The sequence below is a fragment of the Colius striatus genome, chromosome 2, assembly GCF_028858725.1.
Source record: "Colius striatus isolate bColStr4 chromosome 2, bColStr4.1.hap1, whole genome shotgun sequence".
NCBI classification, from domain to species: domain Eukaryota; kingdom Metazoa; phylum Chordata; class Aves; order Coliiformes; family Coliidae; genus Colius; species Colius striatus.
The window spans coordinates 38,490,867-38,508,026 of record NC_084760.1 but is presented as its reverse complement, the minus strand read 5'-3'; the positions used below and the strand labels follow the sequence as shown (position 1 = coordinate 38,508,026).

Genomic DNA, 17,160 nt, shown 5'->3' with positions numbered 1-17,160 from the left:
AATAGACAAACTGCACTACTGAACTGTCATGATTTGACATGAAGCTGTTTCTGGTAAGGGGGAAGGGGCTGTAAAGATGGCTTCTGTAAGAACTTGATCAAAACTCTCCCCAGCTCTGAGCTAGACTCACTTCTGAGGCTGAGCCAATGAGATACCTCCACAACCACTTTTTGAGAAGAGGAAGCCGGAAGAGGAGGGCTCTTCCTGTTCCTTCTTGTTCTGTTCTTCCTTCTTTTCCAACTGGTGGTGGTACAAGGGTTTGGAAGAGAGAGAGAGAAGCCACTATGTGGACTCCAAGGTCAGTGAGGGATGGGGAAGGGAGATCTTAAAAGGCTAGTTGTAATTTTCTCATCGTCCTGCTCTCTTTTTTTTTTTTTTCCTTCTGTTCTGTTTCTAAGTACTAGAATAAACTTTCCTGCTTTCCTCTCTAAGTCGAATACTGGAATCTGTTTTGCCCAGAATCATAATTGACAACGAGCCCTCCCTGCCCTTGTCTCAATCCACAACAACCTTGTTTATCTTTTTCCTCCCATTTTGATGGGGCTCTGCCATCCTAACGAGGGTGGGGGTGAATGGGGGCACTGAGTGAGAGGCTGTCGTGGTGCTTCATTGATGACTGGGCAAAACCATGACAGGGACACTGTCAAAACCATTAAATATCAAATAACAAATTTCTAAACATACTTCTACAACTAAGTAAAAAAAATTTAAGTGTACTCAAATATACACAGGCTTATATCTACATGCACACACCCACATCCTCACAAATTGTATGGCTTTTGACCACACACACCCCTTCCTTCCTTCTATGGGAGATGCAAATACTCCAGCTGTACGTATGTCTATGCTGCTCTCTGCAACCCTCAGTGTACACATGGGGAAGAAATCCCCATCAGGTCACACATGCACACCTGAGGCTCCCTGCTTGCTACTCCCATCTGTCCTTTGTTGTCATGGTGCAGGCTTCCCATGGAATCGCAGGGCAGGATAATCAGCATGGCCTGGCCAAGGCAGTAATGCCATGGGTCGACTTCTGACATGACTAAAGCAGATTTTGATTGCCTTTCTATTTCTTTCTGTCTATCTTTCACTCACTGTTCCTCTGTACTGTTAAAAAAAATATATATTTTTAATACATTTTGTCAAGCTGGTTTTTTTTTCCCCAAAAGTAATTTTTTAAATAAAACAGATAATGATCATCCTTCTTTTTAGCTTTTCTGGTCAGGGATAAATGTCACTCAGGCAGTTTGGGGTATTTCAGCTACAGACATTGTTGCATTCACATTCCTGCCTTAACACAATTTTTTAACTAGGCTGTGTTTGCTCAGAAGGACCAAACAAACACCCCTAGAGATTGTAATTGCAGTGCTAAACCATAAACCCCTCCTTCATGTCACAGTCTGAATTTTATAACAGAGTACAAACCCAGAATATTGGGTGTATAATGGTATACTGAATTCTAGAAATGAATGTCACAAACAATAAGGCAAAATATTATTACTGAAACAGAGTTGCTTGTATAAAAGTCTGAATAATAAATGATCTGATAAACAAGTACTGAAGTTGAAATTCTGGGGTTTTTTTCTAGTAGTTTCTGCTTGAAATTTTGTGTCAGGAGAATTTACCAGTCACTTGGTCAATAAGTTAAGAGTTTCTTAGTTTTTTCTGTCAAAAAGTCTGACAAAAACATGTTTTTTAAATCAGACCCCTTTTAATAATCAGGCTAAGCATCCAGAATCTAATATGCACTTCTCAAATCTTTACAGTATTCTCTACAAAGAAAATACTAAACAAAACAACCCCACCAATGGAAAATCACAGAAAACGTTATTAGAGCTTATGATTTTTTTTTTTTTTTACAATATTAAAAACTCTTTTTGACTTTTCAATCTGGACACAAGGGTGATCCTGAAGGGTCATTGAAGAGAATGCTTAACTTCACAATTTTATCACCCCTATGTTTATCATCTTTAGACTTCTAAAAGAGGTATGCTGTTAGACTCCAGAAGAAGATACTTAAACTGTATGCAATATGGAACTTATGAACAGATAAATACCTAACTGCTTATCAAATCATTAATCTGTAACAGAGAAACACACATACTTCCAAAGTGAACCTACACCCACACACTAGTCTACTAAGAACAGCTAATTTTTTCCCCGTAGGAATATTCTCCACTACGACTAGTGAGCAGAAAAAAGATAAAGGTAGTGTTTTCTAAGGAGTTCTTTGTTTCTCTTAGACTCTGTGAGTCATCTCTATGTCTGCATACTTTTACTTGCAACAGAATTGGTAATATTCACCCAATTTAGATCCTGAGATGAGCTAGACAAATAACTTCTGTTCTGTGAAGTATTCTAGAAACTGGTCTTCTAATCCTGCCTTTTTCCTACTGTACTTAACAGGCAGTCCCTTTTCTGTGCCAATAATTACTTACCATGACAATAAACTTTTTCCTTATGTCCAGTCCTGCAATGCTATGTCAAGTCCTGCAGTCCTTTTACAAGTGTAACTCCTACCAAATTCAGGTGAAAAGTTGAGAGAGTGAATATTTATTCCTGTTCACAACTCTTGTATAAAGTCATTTAGGCTAGTATTGCAACCTGACATCTGTCTGCCTCTCAAATTACATCCTTCCTGTACTGATATAATATTTTTTTATTAACCTTTAAGACGTCAGAGACATAACAACTAAAACAGAAACAAAGAGCAAGATTGTCATAAGTCAGTAATGATTTGGGGTATGTAGTTTCAGATTTCTATTTCCAGGAGGACAATTTCCAGTTCATTGAAATGTTTCTTGAAAGGATTGCAGTTCTTGGCAATTTTTTTGTTAATCAGTTGAAGAAGGTGTTGTGCACTTCTCCCCAAGTAAATGATGTTGGAGGTCAAAGCTGGGTCTGTAGTAACATCATATTTAAGAAAAGATTCACGCTTCTGACTGGAGGACTAGTGCAGCTGTTCTCTCTCAACCTGTTCCTGCTTATGGTGTTTGATATCCTGCTTGAATTGAGGATTGACTCAAACTGAATATTTGAATTTAAAATCAAGATTGAAAATCAATTTAATTAAACTGTCTAAGAATAAATTTGCATTCACAAGTGTGTTAAGACCATGTGCTCTGGCCCTTTTGAGCTTATTTGGGATGTTATGCTGTATCTTGGGTATCAGGACTACTTATACATAAGTTAATATATATAACTGGATTCGCTGGAGGAAATAGAAGGTTTTTTCATTGGTATTAGTAGGAATAAAATTATTTTTTTCTTTTACAGTTATTTCACAGTCCTTTATTTCAGTTGCTTCTTGCCTTAGAGTCTAGATTTGAACAATGAAGAATGCTGGTGCAGTGTTGCCATGAAGGACACCTCTTCTATTGGGGCCATTAGCTATTCCTGTACCTCAAACTGAAAACAAAAACAATCAGGGATAATTTTTGCTATATTCTCTGTAAAATATATACATATTGCCTGAAAATGAATAATAAATTGCTAGATTAGGACATAGTGTCTTGATATAAGGGAATAATAGATCTAAACAACCAACCAAGGAACTTTCAAATTAGGTAGTTTGACCTCTCTCAGAATATGAAATCTGAGATTTTTTAGTTCTCTTGTTGACTCAATCACACTCCGATCTGTGAACAGATATCAAGAGGAGTCTTGACACAATAAGGACGTTTGGTGTAGGTCTCTTTAGCAATAGCATTCCCTTATCTACTGGAATATTGATTAAAATTCAATGAAGACAATATATGCTTCAGTCTTAATAGACTATATTATACTGTAAAAAGTTTATGACACTCTTTCCTCTTTTTTCCTATATATTAATAACAAATTAAATGTTAAGAAAACAAGATAACCAGAAGTATTTTTTTATAAATCACTCCCTTTAATTCTCTTCTGCAGTTACTTCTCATATATATGAGAGAACAAAGTCTGTCTACACTGGTTACAAAATCTCTTTGGGATACCCAGCTGAAAACTAGCCATGGGAAATAAAATAATTAATCTAAAAAATAAATGTAAAATGAGTGGATCAAGTAGAGAATAAGTACTTTTTTTTTGGTTATAAAAAATATCTCCTGTGACATTTGCATAGAAATGGCCTGAATATATATATTTGAAAATATAACCCACACTGTTCAGCATGGAATGTTTTATTAATCACAGTTCTTAAAGACAGCGAATATGGGAGGGATAGATCAGGAAATAAATAATACATACAACAGAAATGGCCCTGAGATGAGTGGCTCTTCACTTTATAAATATTACAAGCTTCACACAATCCCCCAGGTAAGAACACAGTATTCAACACTTTTAGTGATGAGCAACAACAAAAGAAGAGCATTTTAATTTAACATGGGAGGTATTTCCAAGTCTATCTTGGCTATCCTGAGAAGTGTATTACAGCCCTAATATAGTTAGATAGTGAATTCCGGTATATTTTTATTCTTCATTACTGGAAACTGACTCATGCAGTAACAGCTTTGTATCATATTATCCATGATGATATTATCTGACTCTATAAATCATCAATATCAGATTAAAAAGAAGCAGCAATGAATTTTGTACCATATTGCCACTTGATACTATAATAGTGTTAATAATAAATTATGACTTCTAGTCCTTGCTTAGTAAGAGATTTCAGAAGATGGGGGGAATACTTTTTTGTTTTTGTACTCTTCTTTGGAAAACATATCCCTTTTCCAAAGAAATATTCTGATGAGGATAAATACATTGATTTAAACTAAAAATTAAAAGCAAAGTGTGTACAAAAATGTTGTAAAGCCCCAATGTGATATGAACTCACCCCTCGTTGACATGATAGAATGAGTCGGTGCCTACTGGGTGTGTTCTGAACCATGCTGTCAGGGTCTTGAATGCACTTTTTAAGCATTGAAATAACATCTACAGTAGCTGTCCTAAATCTCTTCCCTGGAGGTTTGCATTAATTGTCTGAACATAAGAACATTGTTATTTGGTCAGTGCAAAAATCCACCTAGCTCTGTCTCCAACACTGACCAACGGCAGATGCTTAGGCAGGCATGTAAGAATAGGACAACATATGGTGACAGGCCCCTGGTACACTTTGCCAGCAGTGACTTATGCCTCTTGGACTTTCCAAGTGAAAGGTGATGCCTTTGTGTTTAATAGAATTCAGTCAATTTTATTCCATTAATTTGTCTCATCACTTTTGAATCCAAATTAGCTTTAGGTATCCTCAATGTCTTGTAGCAGCCACACACAGAAGAAAGTAGTTCTATGACTTGCTTTTAATCTGTTACTTGCTAGTTTTATTTAATGGTCTTAGCGCAGATGATATAGTTTCTATTCATTTCATCCACTCTGTATTACTGCTCTTTTATAGACACCTGTCATATCCTTTCTAAGTGACTCCTCCCAGATAAAGAATGTTAACAGGTTTAACTTTAAACTATCATTGGTCCTCCTTATGGTCTTCTTCTGCGTCTTTCCCAGTATTACTATATTCTTTTGGAGAAAAGGGAACTGTGAATTATATTAAAGATACCTGAGGGTTTTAAACAGTGTCATTATGACGTTTCCTATTCCTTTACAAGTAATCCCTAATTCTGTATGCTTTTGGTATCCATTAAACACTGAGCTAATAGTTTCATAGAGCTACTTGCTATATCTTCAATATCTCTTTTTGGATCAGAAGCTGTCACTGTGAAAGTAAGATCACTTTGAATGTGTAGTGAAGATTTCTTTCCCACAAGTCTGCTTGCCTGTCACATCATTTTTACTAGCGAAGCAGAACATGGACAGAATGTTTCTTTGCAGCAGATACAGCCTTACAGATTATAAACTGTTCTCAGTGGAAGAATCTGTTCCATTGGAGTCTAAAGTGTCAGAGAGAAAGATTCAAAATGAACTTTTTGCATCTCAAAGAAGGTATGTCAAATGACTGAATGCACTTTTGTGGCAGAGAAATGGGAAAGGTAAACATGAAGGAGGTGCTAAATCACTGTAATAGATCTAGAGAACAGTAGTCTGCCATAGCTATTTCATCAGAGGAACAGGAGGGGCACTGGAGGCAGCCCATTTAGACTTACTTAACTGTGAGAAAGAGACAGAACAGTGAAAATAGGTTCTTACAGCTCCTCTACCCTCTCACAAAAAAAAGTTGTTCATGTTGCTAATCTGATCCTGGAGCCCTTATAAAGTGGAAGAGGTATTACAAGCAAGAAGCTACCCAAGTAGAGGCACCTGGTTCCATAAAAAATTCCCTTTTAAGTGTTCACAGTACCATTGCTGGGCTGGTAGAAATGACAAAGACTTCTACAAAGTAGCTGGAGGCCAGCTAAAACGTTCTTCAGTGCCTAAAATAAATCCACATCTTATACTTAGGATGCGGAATCCCAGAATTTACCTATATGGTATGAGCAGACTAAATATCAATGCAGCATACTAGACATATAGCATATGATTCAAGTGCTTGAAGAGATGTATTTAATCACAATTGAAGTGTGTTTGATTTTCTGCTTGGCCACAGATCACCACTCCTAAGGCTATGGATCTAATGTTGGTCTTGTGTGTTCTATCTGCCAGCCTTGGATGGATGTTTTGCATGTACTAGTCTTTCTCAAATAGTGTTTGTGCCTATGTGGAGGAAACTGAATTACACCTCTGGCTGCTTGTCAGAGGAATCTCCCCCTAAAAAACAATGATTGTATTGACTATGTCTCTATTGATTATGTGGCAACTTAGACACATAGCTCGCCTTCATGCACATTCCTTTAGACATCGGTATTTGATGTCTTCATTTTGAATTGAATCTTCTCCTCTGGTCTGTTTTCCAGCATATCAACTATTTCTTCTTACAAATTTTTGCAGGTGAACTCCCTTTACACCAGTCACATACTTAGAGTACACACACTACTTCTCTGCAGAGAATGACATTCACAAAAGGAATTTAGTTCTAAATCAACAGTGTGTATATAGATTGTAATGTTAGCCTTAAATTCACTCTGAGGCAATAAGCACATCTCAGCTACAGCTGGTGTTCAGTGGTTGATTCTACAAAACTCAGTCTACATCAAAACCATGCTGCAGATAAGCCTCTACAAGATTGTGAAGGATGATGCACGTACACACACACAAACACTTGCACAAAGAATAAACCCACATGCTGCTGACATTCAGAAAGTTTCATGTTGAGATTAGGACTTCACGAAACTTTCCTTAAACTACAACATGCTGCTCAATGAGTAAAGTGCAGATTTAGATAGTTAAGGTGACCCACTCTGGCAAGAACGGGACTTTTAGGGCATGTCCTACATGAGTGTATGGTCTCAGCGTCCTTTATCTGATGGCATTTCCAAGAATCCTGCAGCAAACTTGAGAGCTGGGAAACTTCCAGGAGAGTTTCCCATGCAAAGCTGTGGCTGAGCATAAGGAGAGAAGTAGAGTTTACATTTTCTTAGTCCCCTTTAACATTGGGTTAGCTTGATTATTATTTCATCAATCCTTTCAGGATCCCTTTCTCTACCTTATCTGTCTTTTTCACTTCCTCGGCACACAAAATAACAGCAGGCTAAATGGATGCCTTGGATCTCAGCTCGATTCTTTTCTTTCTCCTCTTCTGTTTATCTATCTAATGTTGCCTCATTTCCACATTAAAAAAAATCAGATTGTGAATTAGGTAGAAAAGTAGGGATATTGTTCCAAGAATTACCTTCTATTTCAGCAGCTTTATTGACTCCCACATTTACTGTGGATAAATCTTCATACTGCCTAGATAGGTAATTTTGTTTTCTGGTCTCTTCCTGCGAACAACAAACACGTTCAAAGGTACACTGAAAAGTAAACCAAACGTTCAACTTTCTACAGGTTGCAGTTTTGGAGAGTGTCTTCCTAAAATTTATTAAGGAGAAAAATAATTTTTTTCTTCCCAAACCTAAAGCAGCTGTTCTACTTTTTTTTCACGGTTTTGACTGTTGAGATTTTCTTGTTGATATCTCCCTATGAATATTTGTATTTATTCTAGGTTCAAAAAGGAAGGAAAAACAAGCAAACAAAATCCCCTACCTGCCTCCTTAAACAAACCGAGTTGGTTTTGCACAATACCAAGTACCGTAAGAATATCTCAGAGAAAATACAAATATTAATAAATATTAACATCCCATCAAGGGACTCTGGTCCAGTCCATAGTAGAGGGCAGGGGAGGACTTAATGGTGGAAATTCTCTTTCAATGTGACAGAGACATAGGTGAACTTTGAGTCAGATGGTATCTCAAGAATGCAGCAAATATCCTCTTGAATGCATGGCACACTGGTGCTGCCTTATCGTACGGAGACAGAATCCAGCCATGCCTTTACCCATATCTGAGCTTGGAGACTGTGTTGTCTTTTGCTGCACCACAGCAGGGGAGAAAAACATCACTGTAGTATTTCTGAAGATCTTCAGACAACAAAATCAAGGGACTAAGTTCTTGTGCTTTTGCCCAGCCAGCAATGAAGCACCATGACAGTCTCTTGCTCACTGCCCTCCCTCCACCCATATCTGGCTTAGGTAGGTGGAGGACCGAGCGAGTTGGGAAGAAAAAAGATATCCAAGGACATTGTGGACTGAGACAAGGGTAGGGAGGGTTCATTGCCCATTACAGTTCCAGACAAAATAGATTCTACTACTTGACTTAGAGAGTTTGCTCTACTAGCTACAAGAAACAGAACAGAACAAAAGGCAAAAACAGGGCTGGATGATGAGAGAAATATAGCCAGCACTTTAAGATCTCATTTCCCTATCCATCCTTCCTTCCCAGGCTCAGCTCACTGCTCCCAAAATCTCTATCTCCTCCCTCAACAGCTCAGGAAGGCAGGGAATAGGGTTGTGGTCAGTCTTTCACAGATGGGCTCTGCCACTTCTCTCTTCTCTGATGAGGATGACTCTTGGCATTCTTCCCCTGCTTCAATACGGAGTCCTTCCCACGGGACACAGTCCTTAAACTTTTCTGGTGTGAGTTCTTCCCAGCAACTACAGCTTCTGTGAATACAGGGTTTCTCACATAGGACATGACCTCTTCCATGGCTGTAGTCACTGTCCCTGGCACAAGGTCTTTTACAAGCTGCAAGAACATCTCTACTTCAGGACATGGTGGAGGAACTGCACGAAAAGAGAAACAGAGAAGATGTTGCTTGTTGGAATAATAACTTTTTTTTTTTTAATTGAATTTCTGCAACTGGGAATAACATTTTACTCAGGACAGGGATCCTGAGCTGTAAAAATTACATGCTTTACCTCTACTCATTTGTCTGGCTTTGTATGTTCCTCAAGAACAACCATAAAAGGAAATGTTGTAAAAAAGCATTGTTTATGAGGATTTCTCAGGAGTTCCAAGGTGTCTGATGCTCACCAAAATAGGGATGCATTATTAATTTCTGTTGCTAAAAAAAGTTATCCTTTTAACTTGCTTTTTTCTTCTGGAAAGTCAGCTAAAGGCTAACAAAAATGTAGCTGGTGGGATAAAGTCTCAGTAGAGTAAAATCTATTATATCTAAAAAGAGACATGGAAAGATCAAAGAGGGAGCTAAATATGTCCTAAGGTACTTCAAAAGGTGGCTCACTTAGGAAATATTGATCATCTCAGGATAGAAGTGGAAAATTGGCCAGCTTTCACTGAAAGAATAGAAGAAGCTGCCGTAGAGGTGGAAAACCTGTAAGTCTTTTAGTCTATACACAGGTTTACATGCTTATAAATGTTAGAGTTATTTGCAGCTATATGAATTAGTCTATGAGTTAGTACATTACCGCTGGTATTCTCTATTGAAATCCATTTTATTTGATGAGAAAGATTTTAGCTTTGCTCATGTTCCCAAATACAGAGATTTTCTCTATTCTCTAACAACGTAAAGTCCATTTATTTTGCTGTATTTTATTTATGTCACAATTTGTAACAAGTTATCTTTAGAGTTATTCTCTTTAGAATAACTTTGTGCTCTTGAACATGATGGACAACAAGGATTGTAAGAGGTAAGGAGCCTAACATTGTAAAAAATTGCAGGTTTTATAAATGCACGTACATAGAGAATTACATACAGAAACACATATAAATAGCTATGTATTGTGTATTTTGGATATAATATTATAAAATATACAATAGAATGTAATTACATATCATGTAGTGCAATCACATTTGCCCTGCATTAAAAAGAAAACGAGAAAAGAAAAACAAAAAGAGGAAATATATACATGTAAGAAGCATCTCTCGGAAAACCAAACCAAACTAAACCATTGCTTTTCACCTCAACTGAAACGAAATTACAGCTTGTCTCCTACAACCCTGAATGGGTTTCCTCAGTGTTACTCATTGCTTGCAATGATAGTAGATTGACAATAACTTTCCAGGAGGCCAGCTAAAGCAGGAGCACTCGGGATTTCTGTGTCCTCAGCTTTCCTACCAGCACAGTGAGGAAAGGTGGCCCTGCCTGGAGGAGGCAGAGAGCTCTGACAGTCTGCCTGGCCAACGCTTGTCAAATTCACTTTCTGCCTGTAGAAACTGTACCTGACGAAAATCTTCCAGGTGAGGAGCCTGGAGACCTGTCAGTTTGATTTTTCCCAGTGGAAAAATGGAATATTTGTTCACAAAATAAATTAAAAAAAAAAAATCAATTTTGCAAGAAGGGCATGTTCTATCAGAAAATCCTCTGACTGAATGTTCACAACTAGCTTCACTGACAATTTCTATCTGCTGTGGAGGCAGCATAAAAGGAGTGCAAAATACACACTCTCTGTTGTTATAATGAGAGTATATGACTGGGAATTTAAGACATCGTTCATTTACTGATAATATTTGCTACTTTTATAATAGCCTCTGTGTTTATTCTGCCCCTTATTTTTAAATTTACCACACTCCATAGCATGTATGAATACATCCCTATATCTCCTGCTTAAAGGTGTGACTGGCTGTGGAAATAGCATGATTTGGACAAATTCCAATTTAAGCAAGAACAGGAGGCAAGAAGAGGAGCCACTGCCAAGGAAATGCTGGACCCCCAAAGACCTTACAGAGGCCAAACTTCTACAGATGGAAACATCAAACCCTATCACAAGAGCATCTAAAATAAATAATCTAAGAGGAGTGTGCACAATAGTTTCTATGCATAGATGTCAGGTTAATGCATAAAATAAATGTGATGGCCTCTTTAAAGCTTCTGTACTGTACCCTGTCAAATGTGTTACTGCAATAATAATAATAGACTAGGTGAGTTCAGTGAGTGAAATATTGATACTGATGGGAATAAGACCTTGAGGAAATTCTTTAAAAAAATGTAATTTTTTTCACTTTATAAGACTGATTTTCTGAAGATATGCATTTGGATTATCTGGTTAAGAAAACATGGGGTTTGTATATTAGGCAGTAACAGATATCTTTTTTCTCTTTTAGTGCTCTTTGGTTTATAGAAAAAAATCTGAACAATATTCACAAATGTCAGAAAACTTCTGTTTTGAAGCACTGAAAGTAAACATAGGTAAGGCTTTATTTAATGCAAGAAAACATGTAAGAGGATTTTTTGTCTAAGACAAGTACATGAAATGTGCATGATTTTTAAGGTACATGTCCTTGACTGCAGAAGTAACCCAGAAATATCAATGAGAAAAGAATGAACAGAGTGTCAATGCAAAAAACATAGCGATTTTAGATACTGTATACGCAAACAAAAGCAGAATCCTGTTTCCAGTGCAGTCAGTGGATTTTTACAGGATTAGGCTCTTGTTTCCAATGGAGCTGCATAGGCAAGAAAGACATGATGCACTTTGAGCTGCCTTGATGGGATTATTAGTCATGCCTCTGGAGACAGTGTATACATATTTTTTTTATACACACACACATCCACATATATACATATAAATATATATATATGTGGGGGTTTTATCTACTTACACAAGGATTCCATTTGGTGAAAAGAAATAGGCATTTTATTCTTGTTTCCTCAAATATTTGCTAAGATACAAAAGTAATTCAAAATCTGTCAGGCAGCTCCTAGGTTTAGATATTCTATATATATAGTTTGGATGGCTCAAATGGGAAATTTTTGGTTTATAATATGTGACATTTAAAAAAGATTAAAGCTTTCTACAACAGTTTTATTAAGAAAATAACCAGTGGCAAATATTGAGCTACTTTTAGTATTTCTCATAAAAATGTCATTAAAGCAATATTTAATTAAAATGCAGTTAGAACATGATAAAACGTTATTTTCTGTAATGAATTTAGATGATTATTTTCCAAATTTTTTTAGTGTGAAGGCAGTTATAGTCTGCATATTACTCTACTGTGTTTTCAGTGCAAAGTAATTCATTGTTTTAGAAGACTGATTTTTTTGAAGTGATGCATTTGGATTACCTGTTTAAGAAAACATGGAGTTCATATGTTAAACATTCTCTTTTTTTAATAGTCTTTACGTTTCCAACTAAAATTAGTCAACAACAGACGATGATTTGTGGTTCTGGAAAGAAACTTTTCATATTCAGGACTAGGTGTTTAGCATTTTTCAGGTCTATAGCAAGTAATTCTGCTAGCTATTCTTACTGTTATTTATTATGTTTTATTGCATTTCACACAGCCTCATGAGTCTATTCTAACAGAGTTATTCACTGCTGGAAAACAGTCTACCTTTGAAAGTTTGTCTTCTAAATAGGACAAGAACTGAAATCAGCATAGAGGGAACATGAGCAGAAGAATAACACATAGAAAACTAAAGTTTTAGGCTCAGAAAAACTGTGTGCTGACTTCTGTTTTCCAGAATCTTTCTGGATTTTGCATAACAGCAAATGTTTAAAATCTATTAAGAAGAAAGGGGAGGAAATTTTTCTTCATGTTTGCAAATGAATGTCCTATCACATGCCACTCTATCTCCTCTCTAAGGATAAATATGTCACAATCCATTCTTCACTTTTCTACACAAACACTGTCTTCAAGGTTTATTTTTCATTTTTTTCAGTCTGAGAAAGGCACACTTTCAATACAGGGAATAACCACAACAAAAACAGGAGGGTCAACACCTGTCAGACAGCTCATTTGGTCAGCTCCATCCCCTCTGCCTCTGCAGAAAGGTGCATCGTAATTGAATCCAGTGTAGACATCTATCAATATGCTTTTCTTAAAAAAGCCCTGGTGGACTCATACACAATATCCTTCTCTGAATCATATATTTATACCTCACAAATCCTATCAGTCTTTTCTGGAGAAAGGCAGTTCAGTAGATTTAGTTACACTTTATAAATTCCCCTTCTCACTAGGGTAACAAGGAAACATGATTTCATGATTCACATGAACTATATATCTATATTTCATCTCACTTTCGTTCATCCTTAGATAGTCAGTGTGAAATCTACAATTTTGTCAGCCTCTGTCCTGTGCTATAGTTAAACAGCTGGTTCCTGTTACCCCAGTAGCCTTTCACAGCTCTAACTGTGCTGATACAGCTAAAGGTGATGAGATCTACCAAGGCCACATATTACATACACTATTCTCACTATATGACAGTCAGATCTGAAAAACTTTAGCTGCAACTATGTGTTAAATCAGGAGCAGATGCCAATATGGGGTCTGTAAACTCTAATAAACTTTCAAGCAAGAGTTCAGCCTGGCTGCATTCATTACTTTGTTAGGACTTATTGAAATGGTTTTGCTTCCCCTGTTGTCTTTTCTTCTCATTAAAAATCATCGAGGAAACAACCTCAGTAGAAAACTGACAGTGTGATAATAGTATAATGTGGAAAGAATGTAACATATAAGTAAAACGACTACTACATGAAAGTTGCAGAAACAAAGAACAATTGATATTGGAAAGAACCTTTGAGATCATTACTCCACAGCTCCTTGTTTAAAAAAAAGACAGCAAAAGCAGGTTGCTCAGAACTGTGTCCAGTCAGATTTTCTCAGCTCCAAGGATGTCTCCACAAACAAGGACTCCACAGCCTCTCTGGGAAACCGTTTTGAGTGCTTGATCACTCTCACAATAAACAAACAAATTTTAAAAACAAGCTTTCTTGTATTCAGGTGAGGTTTTCTTGTTTTCAGTTTGTGCCTATTGACTCTTGTCCTATCAATTAGATAATACCAAGAATAGTCTGGCTCCCTCTACTTCATATCCCCCTCATCACGTGTTTACACCAGAGATAAGATTCCACTTGAGTCTTCTTTTCTCCAGGCTGAACAATCTTAATTCTCTCAGCCTTTCCTCATATGAAAGATGCCCTAACCTATAAGTCATCTTTGTGACCTTATACTGGAGTTGCTCCAGTAATTCTGTGTTTTTCTTGCATTGAGGAACTCAGAACTGAACACAGTACTCCAGATATGGCCTTTTCAATGCTGAGTAGAGGCAAAGGATCACCTCCCCTTAGCCTACTCATAACACTCCTCCTAATGCAGCCCAGGGAGCTGCTGGGTTTTTTTTGCCACCAGGATGCATTACTGGCTCATGGTCAGCTTGTTGTCTAGCAGGACCTCAATCTCCTTCTCTGCAGAGCTACTCTCCAGACAGCTGGCTTCTTGCGTATTACTGCCTGGGATTATTTCTCCCCAGATGCAATTATCTACAAAAAGACTGGTGGGTAGCCAATCATAACCATTGGGAATATTCTCAGACCATACAACCAAGATAATTCAGTTAACATTTTTCTTTGTACACAACACCAGTTAAAACTCAGGTAGTTACTGTTTTAATACTTTTAGTCATGGAACACAGAGGAGATTCTAGAGATTTCCTACGAAGGACACTATGGTAGAATTAAAATTCCAGGTAATTACACAGGAAAGATGCCAAATGTACTGCTGGAAAATAATACAACTCAAATAACAGAAGTGTTAGTGTTGCATCATGTAGGAACAAATCTTTTCTACATCCATGGCATTGACTCAAAGCAACTAATCTCTTTTAAGATTTTGATACAGGGATATTTCTTTCTACTTTGATTATCACTTAATAGTTTAGATACTGTTACTATTTGTACTTCTGGAAAAGTAGTTATGTAGCTGAAATGCAAGTAGGAAGAAAAGTCATGCTTCATTCCCCTCTCTCTTATGCCTGCATAGTACTACTATTTTCAATGCATTTAGTCCCAGAGCAATTATATAGGTAAAAAAAATGTATAATCTGTCTAGACTGCAGTAATCTGGGATGTGGTACTTGGTGTTCTAAATGCAGAAAAGAGCTACAAATTTTAAACTCATTAGAAAAGGCACTGTCACTTCCTTTAGTTTGTGTAAACTTTCATTTTCTTTTAATGGGATGTTAGGTTATGTAAGGAATGCAGTAGTGAGCTCTAAATCACATTTAAAATGGTCTATTGAATGTTGTCCTTAGAGCATCTGCTAATTTACTTCCTTTTCTTCAGATGCCTTGGTAGTTTGGTATTGCAGCTCTTGATTTACTCTTCCTTGACAGAGAAAGCATGAAGTGTAAAGGCGTCTCTAGAAAGCAGTTCACTGCTGTTCTAGTGCTTTGTGCCTTACTGTTAGCAAAAGTGGCATGACCTTACATAATATGACACATGATGGAAGAAGTAATGTGACAAGACATCAGATAGACAGTGCTGCACACAAGATATATGACACATCTCATCCAAAACAAACATGGCTCTTAGCAAAGATAGTACTTTAAAAGGTACTTTACTTTTCTCTCAACTCTTCAATCTGTTGACAGGTATAAGGGCCATTATAGAGACTAAATCTCTGTCCTGAATAACACCAGAAGTCCAACAAATCACTGAACCTAATATTTAAGTTAGAAGATTAAAATTATAGATAAATCCAAACACAAATATGTGAAAGTGTGCAGTCAGAAAGAGAAGATGGTTGTATTTTTTTTTCTCCACTGACTGACAGATCAACTGTACAACTGAAGGCACGAGACAATAGTTGCTGTCAATTAGAAATAACAAAAGCGAGATTTCATTAATTTGTGTCATTGTGGTTGGAAAACCACTTGTAAAACTTGGAGTTCTGTGAATTAGTAACAAAACATACTGAAAATTGTATTACATATTGTACTATACACTTGTCAACCATAGTTCAAGTTTGTTAATAAATTGTTATATGTTTGTAAACTTACCGTAGTCTAGATCTTCAGAATAAGCACAATAGGTAAACAAATAAAGCACGATAAACAGAATACTGATATTACCTGAGACCAAGCTATGGTAATTAGCTCTTGCACTACTGTACAGAAATTCTCATGCTTGAGAAGAATGCTAAAATAAAGGAATTATTTAGATTTGTTATCACTTCACGTATATGTGACCACCTTTTCCTAAAGAGTGGCAACAACATTCTAAGAAAGAATACATGAAAATTCAAAAGACATTTGACTATCAAAAAACTCATATTGCTTATTCCTATTTGATCAACAGGTGAGTTGGGGCTAAAGGAGACAAAATACATTGCAGAAGATGTTATAGAGAATCAGTGACCAAGCCCCTCATGCTTAATTTTCTCTGATCTCCATTAGATCAGATCACATCGAAGAAATCAGTGGGAGATACATTGGGCAGACAAGTAGTCTATGCAGAATGCTCAACCCTTAATACTTCATTTTGGACATCTAATTTGTATCTGTTAGGGCGATAGGCAATTGAGTTGGCGGCCCTATAGGCCTCTGGTCTGAGGTTGACTGAACAGGAACTGGAAAACTATTGGTCTTAAAGTGAGGAATTTCTGGATGTGAGAGATAACAATAAAAGAAGCTGACAGAAGTTACAGATGCATGAGAAAAAAATGTAGTTTTAATGTAGTTAAGGGGGAGTTCTGTGAGAAACAACTAGGTCTCGCATATAATTGAAAGGGACCATTGGGGACCTTTTAGTGAACAAAATATTGAAATGGAACCCTCAGAAATATCTGAGTTAACCTACCAACAATACCATATAAGTCTGAAATTATCCAGGTAGAAATATTGGAAATATCCAATTTAAATATAGCTGTAAGAAAACTGGTGAGTTGGGAAACAATTATCTTGTCTGAGAGGAGGCTAGCACAGAGATGGAGGTGCAGAGACAGTGAAAAAGATCAAGAAATAAGGAAAAGCACAACACAGTTCATAATTCATGTTACTGATGTAGTCCAGGGGTATCTGCAGCACAGCCCTACACCGGGGAAGTGCAGCCTAAACCAAGGCAGCAAATCAAATCTG

The 17,160-nt window shown here is 36.9% G+C and overlaps 1 long non-coding RNA gene across 1 annotated transcript in view; it reads left to right on the top strand.

Moving 5' to 3' along the window:
- The first annotated feature begins 210 nt into the window (after nt 1-210).
- Nucleotides 211-17,160, top strand: part of LOC133624918 (uncharacterized) — a 35,392-nt gene continuing 18,442 nt past the window's right edge. The window contains exons 1-2 of the long non-coding RNA XR_009818192.1: nt 211-298; nt 11,409-11,493. This is a non-coding gene — a long non-coding RNA (uncharacterized LOC133624918). The remainder of the gene's footprint in view (nt 299-11,408; nt 11,494-17,160) is intronic.